General features: G+C 38.4%; 1 non-coding gene across 1 annotated transcript; it reads right to left on the reverse strand.

The window, feature by feature from the left end:
* Nucleotides 1-2,589: 2,589 nt before the first annotated feature.
* LOC141510464 (U6 spliceosomal RNA) lies at nt 2,590-2,696 on the reverse strand. The gene has a single exon (XR_012474949.1). It is a non-coding gene; the product is annotated as a U6 spliceosomal RNA (small nuclear RNA).
* Between the last annotated feature and the right edge of the window lie 4,348 nt (nt 2,697-7,044).

Raw genomic sequence — 7,044 nt, forward strand, 5'->3', positions numbered from 1 at the left:
CCCACTGTGGATTTGTGACCCATTCAGCCTGTGAAAGAAAAGCAGCTGAGGGCAGGAATTCAGAAAAATAGCATAAAACCACATGGTCCAGGAGGGGTATTCAGGGATAATGTTTCTTAACTCTCCTCTCCTCTTGTAGAGGGTAGGAACCTAAATTTTACAGTTCCGATGACCCTTCTAACACAAAGGAGCTGTTTTGTGGGTGACTCTAATCCTGGGGATTGGCTCAACAATAATTGCAAGTTTTAACATTCAGAAAGCCAACTTCTTGTCCGGTCAATCACCATATAATTATTCTCACATCCTATATGTCATATTCTATTCTAAGGAATGCTGCTACATAGAAGCAGCGCAGCCACCCCTCCCCTCCAATTCTAATGGAGGAAACATGGATAAACAGGCCCATGAAGGCAAGTTTTGAAGCAGCTCGCCTCTCGGATTTGAGAAGATTTTAGTGGCCTTGGGCACCTGATGAACATTAAGGTTTCCATTAGAGCTGTGCAGCTTGGAAGTGAGGAGTTTGGAACTGCCACCCCTTATCCTGAGTGATTGCCATAGTGGAGCACCAAAGGCAAGCAGGAGATAAGTCCAGGAACCTCAAAATAGTTTTACCTTTTGGGAAACCTATTGAAATCCCAAGGTCACACTCTGAATCTGGGAGGGATTTTAAAAGTATGCAATTAGGCTCTTGTGGAAAGAGTTTGAAAGAAATATAGGAGACCAAAAAAGGAAGGAAGAGAAGGGAGAGATCTGTCTAAATTTGAATATGAGTTTCAGTATGAGCATGAGCATGTTTGAGAATAAGTATGTGTATGATTATGAGTATGAGTATTATGAGTATATGAGGTTGAGGACTACTCAGGAGAGATGGATTACATGGGAACGTCACTGTTGGGAATTGGACACTCCAAGCTAGAGGGGAGCATGGGCTCTGGGAATGCATTTTGTATCTGTTTATGAGATCCTATGAGGCCTTTTTATCTTTTCCTGTGGGCTGAATAGGAACTGTCCTTCAACTATGCATGGGTTGCCTTGAATACTTGTGAAGAAGTTAGAAACCTTTATATATTTTCTTTTTTTTTTTAGGCTTTTTGCAAGGCAATGGGGTTAAGTGGCTTGTCCAAGGTCACACAGCTGGTAATTATTAAGTGTCTGAGGTCAGATTTGAACTCAGGTACTCCTGACTCCAAGGCCGGTGCTCTATCCACTGCGCCACCTAGCCACCTTGAAACCTTTATATATTTTCAAGGAAATTAAGGCCCAAGCATGTCTGGAGATTTCCCAGAGTAACTTATGGTGAGTCTCAGAGAAAGAATAGTGATCCAGAGATTGGACCCAGTTTGTGCTTATCTAGTGATTGTTTCCAATTTATCTTGTTTATAATCATGTCCCCCATTAGACGGGAGCTCTTTGAATGCAGAGATTCTTTTACCCTTTTTTCCCTCTCAAAGTATCTGGCATTCAGAGGATCCCTAAAATATGATTTTTTATTTGACAAGAGAAGTAATAACGGATTTCTTGAGTGCTTAATGGCTTGCAAAACATTCTATATATGTGTTATCTCATGAGAGACTCATAATAGTCTTTAAGGTAGCTATTATAGCCCCCCATTTTACAGATAAGTATACTGAGTCTGAAATTTAACCAGAGTCACACAGCTAATAACTTTCTGAGGTAGGAATAGAACTTAGGTCTTCGTGATTCCCAGTTCAGCCTCTTTTTCACTTCACTGTGCCATCTAACTACATACCTCCTTTTAAAAAGTGCATTAGAATAGTTTATTTTTGGCAATATAAACAGCAATGAGCTCATAATTGATACACAGCCATTTAATTTTACCCATTTCCTCTCCAAAAGGGATGGATGGGAAACATTTACAAACCTTTCAATAATTTTTAAAAAGGCATAAATGAAATCATCGATATGTGTATCTACTCATCATCTCTGAATACTCTATAAGCTATTATTACCTAGGAATTAGAATATGATTAGGTATTATAATTTATCTAGGTCAGTTCCTTATTCTTTAAAAATACACAATAGTGATAGAACACTGTTGTTTTTATAATTTAAGATAACTCGAGACAAGCCAAAATCGGTTTCCTTTTTTAGGGAACAAGAATACTTTCTCCATAGTTGTCATCCAGGATAAAAGTATTTCACAGTTTGATTTACCTTTATCTAAGTGTAAAATTAATCCCTCCTACACCAAGATGAATTTTTTTTGGCAATCAGTAATTCCACAAGCATTTTCCCCCTAAATTTAGACTGAATCTATACCAGTTGAGTTTTCTTGACTAGGTGCTAATATACAAAATAAGTCAGCATACTGGATAAAATCCATGTGTTAGCAAAAAGAGATTAATATAAAATGTTTGCCAATGTCACTCTTAGACATTTGCTACTGTTTTGTGTAATGAGAGACCTGTTTGGTTCCTTGAATATTTATCATATTCACCATGAAGATACAGACTTTAATAAATGCCGTCACGATATTTCGAATTTTGGATTTTAGCATCTGAAAATGTAAAAGATCTTCCCCCACCAATTTTAAGGGTTTTTTTCTTCCCATGATTTAATTTCATTTTCAAGAATATGGAATGCTTCACAAATTTTCCTATCATCCTGGTGCAGGGGTCATGCTAATCTGCTCTGCATCATTCTAATTTTAGAATATGTGCTATCCAAGCAAGCACTAGCTACCTAATTCTTGACTAAAAAGTCGGACTCAATATAACCTTGATAATTTAATAAACTGTTTTACCAGATGATCACAAATAAATGCCAACACAACCCTGGGCACAACATTAGTCCCTAAAAATGTAGAAAGTAGTTTTAATAGATGTTGCCATACCCAACTCTCATAATCTCCAAACTATATGAGATGAAAAGATTTCAAAGCAGAATGTGCAAAAAGGGAAAAGATATGTATCATCCCTCTAATCATACATACTATAGGATTTATACTGGGGATGCCCGCCAGTGAACTGAAGGAAGAGAAGCTGGCATCCCAACATCCCAGGACTTTTATCCAATTATAAAGAAATTATTTTATCCATCTACCAGGTGTATTAGTCTAAAGAACATTGCTTTTTAAAGAATAATAGTAATGGAATTGGAAGCAGTTTATGACTAAGGAAGAGATGGAGAACATTAAAACAAACTAGATAATTTTGATTACATTAAATTAAAAAGCTTTTGCACAGACAAAACCACTGTAACCAAGATAAAAAGAAATGTGGTAAATTGGAAAACAAATTTTAAAACTTGCATTTCTGACAAAGGACTTTTTCTAAAATAGTCAAATTTATAAAAAAAAAAAAACAAATCAACCATTCCCCGATTGACAAATGGTCAAAGGATATGCAAAGGCAATTTACACATGAGGAAATCAAAATAATCCATAGTCATGAAAAATTGCTCTGAATCACTACTTATTAGAGAAATGCAAATTAAAGCATCTCTGAGGTACCACCTCACACCTCTCAGACTGGCCAATAATGACCAGAAAGGACAATGATCAGTGTAGGAAGGGATATGGGAAATCTGAGACACCAATGTATTGTCAGTGGAGCTGTGAACTCATCCAACCTTTCTGGAGAGCAATTTGGAATTATGCCCAAAGGGCAATAAAAATGTGCATACCCTTTGATCCAGCAATACCACTACTGTGTCTATACCCTGAAGTGATCATGAAAAAGGGTAAAAACATCACTTGTACAAAAATATTCATAGCAGCCTTGTTGGTAGTGGCAAAGAATTGGAAATTGAGTGAATGTCCATCAATTGGGGTATGGCTTAGCAAACTGTGGTCTATGTATGTCATGGAACACTATTGTTCTATTAGAAACCAGAAGGAATGGGAATTCAGAGAAGCCTGGAAGGATTTGCATGAATGGAAGTTGAGCAAGATGAGCAGAACCAGACGAACATTGTACACCCCAATAGCAACATGGGGGTGATGATCAACCTTGATGGACTTGCTCATTTTACCAGTGCAACAACCAGGGACAATTTGGTGGTATCTGCGATGGCAAATACCATCTGTATCCAGAGAAAGAATTGTGGAGTTTGAACAAAGACTAAAAACTATTATCTCTAATTAAAACAAAACAAAACAAAATGCTATCTTATTATGTCATTTTCCTATCTCTTATACTTTATTGTGTCCTTAAGGATATGATTTCTCTCTCAACACATTCAATTTGGATCAATGTATAGCATGGTGGGGGGAGGGAGGCAAGATTGGTGGGAAAGTTGTAAAATTAAAAAATAAATAAATTATAAAAAAGAATAATAGTATGGGGGCAGTTGTGGGGGAGCAGTTAGGTAGCACAGTGGATAGAGCACTGACCCTGGTGTCAAGGAGGGCCCGAGTTCAAATCCACTTTCAGACACTTAATAATTACTTAGTTGTGTGACCTTGGGCAAATCACTTAAGCCCATTGCCTTGCAAAAACCAAAACCAAAAGCAAAACCAAAAAAAAAAAAAGAATAGTGGAACAATACCTCATCCCATCATCATTCCTATCTGAACTCCATTGAAAGGTTAGAAGAATGGAGATGAACAAAAACTGAACTACTTTTAGAGAGTTTTAATGTTTAGAAAATCTTCTAGCTCTATTTTTATTTTGTCCTTGCAACAAACCTAAGGTCAATATTATTGTGTGTGTGTGTGTGTGTGTGTGTGTGTGTGTGTGTGTGTTGTAATTTGAATGGTATACAGAATTCTTATTGAGAAAACTCCACCCATCAATGTAGATGAAAAATCTGCAGTCAGGCTCAGAAAAGTTAAGGAACTTTCATTGTCATACAGCTAGTATAGGTGTGACCTTGAGCAAGTCCTTTCACCTCTCTTCATGTCAGCTTCTAATACCCCGTGATTGGGATCACAAAATCTCCATCACAGAATTGTTATAAGGCATTTTGTAAGCTTTGCAGTTAATTGATGTTGTATGCATGTGAATAATTATTATTACTTGGGTTACTTCCTTCCCCTCTTCTTTGGGATGTATGGTTGTTCAGGGAAGACTCAGAGCTTTGGTATGAAAACTGCTTTCACTTTTGGGAGCTGCTTTCTATCTTGGTATGTTCCTCTCATCTAATTCACTTGTGACATCAAGAAGGTAAGCACATGTAGTGGCCAGTCCCAAGAAACCATTTTGGCATATGGGCTGAATCAGATTGAGGGTTTACTGATGGACTTCAAACCCATCAATGAACTGGTGGGGGTTGTCTATCCAAAAAGTAAAAACTTACCCTAGGGGAATAGGTAGATGGGCACAATTTGTTCCAATGACAATGAAGGTGACTGAAGCAGGTATTATGGGGTGCTTAGATCTGGGTCAGACATCAAAGACACCAAGATCATCTATACCAAACTCCTGTGCTGATGGGCAAGTGACAATGCAGTAGGTGTGGAAACACTGGGAGGTGTAATCCTAACCCTGTACACAAGTGACCTAGGCCACTGGGAGCAATGGAAGCTCCCTAGGTGCCTGAACAGCATTTTGTAAAAAGGGAAACCACTGCTCACCTACTGGTGCAAGGAAGGGGCTAGAAAAAGTCCCCTAAAGTTGTCTGTTTGACCTAATCTAACTCAGATCTACTTACCAGGATAGGTGCAGATCTTATCCTACCTTTGAAACAAAAAATCTCCAAAAATCTTTGAAATGATGCTTCCACTCACCATTGGTACATGGAATATACAAGAAATCCAGTAGACCTGAAAGATGAATAGTTCTTACTGTGAGAGAACTCAGTAGATGTCTCAACCAAATAGCAGCCCTGAGTGAAACAAGGCTGGCAAATGAAGGCCAGCTTACTGAAGCCAGGGCTGAAGTGGCCCCAGTGATGAGTGCCATGAAGCTGGTGTGGATTTTGTATCCAAATCTAGTCGACAAGCTTTTATGACTACCCAAAGGAGTGAATAACAGGCTCATGGCAAGGGAATTGCCACTTGTAGGAAGGACCATGTCATCATCATCTGTGGCTATGATGCCTGTATGAGAAACCCTGATGAAGTCAAAAGAGAAATTTCATGAAGACTCAAAAGCCCTTGTACTCAATGTGCCAAAAAGAGGACAAGTCTAATAATACATGGGAGGGAGTCATTGGGAGGAATGGCATCAGAAACAGCAACAGCTATAGTCACTTACTACTAAAGACTGCGAGGCTTATGACCTCATCACCAAGAACTGTCTTCTTTTTACCTAATTGCAGGGAAACTCCATTGATGCACCCTAACAACAAACACTGACATTTAATAGACTCTATCACTGAGGGACCTCAAACCCACTGGTGAGTTAGGAAGATGTCTGCCCCAAACATATGAAAACATTCCCTGGTGGAATGGGTAGATGAGAAAAAAATTGTTCCAATATTCATGAAGGTGGTTGAAACAGGAACTGTGGCACACTTAGAGCTTGCTCAAACCTCAAAGATTGCCAATCATTTTGACTTTGGTTTTGCCACAGGATTCTGATGATTCTGGAAGAGAATGGGACTGATGGCTTTGCCTCACTTGAATCCAATTCGTGCATTATTTGTGATGTCACAGATCCTCTTCAAAAAATGAAGAACAAACAACAACAAATACCAGACAAGATGTGGGAATCACAAAGACAATGTGCAGCACAGAGTGCAATGAGATCCTGACTTGACAAAACCTTTGAATTCAACACAATGGCTACCAGAAGACTTAATGTCAACAGATTAGAGCATTCCTCCTGGCATGAAAAGTTTGTTGCTAACTTGGAGGGAAAACTAAGCCAACACAAGACTAACAATCATGGAGTAGAAAAGGAATGGGCAACTTTCAGAGACTGGTGTCCAGTACCACACTTACTCCTCTGGGCCAGAACACTTAAAGACATCAAGATGGTTTGATGAAAATGATGGGGAAATTCAGAAGCTATTAAATGAAAAACAAGAATTCACCAGGGTTTAGCAGCATAGTTCATCTCTCTCTAAGAAGGCAGTATTTATTTTTAGTAAAGCTAAAAAAAAGTGCAAGTGAAGTTTAGAGAGATACAGGATTCTTGG

This window comes from Macrotis lagotis, chromosome 1, assembly GCF_037893015.1.
Source record: "Macrotis lagotis isolate mMagLag1 chromosome 1, bilby.v1.9.chrom.fasta, whole genome shotgun sequence".
Classification (NCBI taxonomy): domain Eukaryota; kingdom Metazoa; phylum Chordata; class Mammalia; order Peramelemorphia; family Peramelidae; genus Macrotis; species Macrotis lagotis.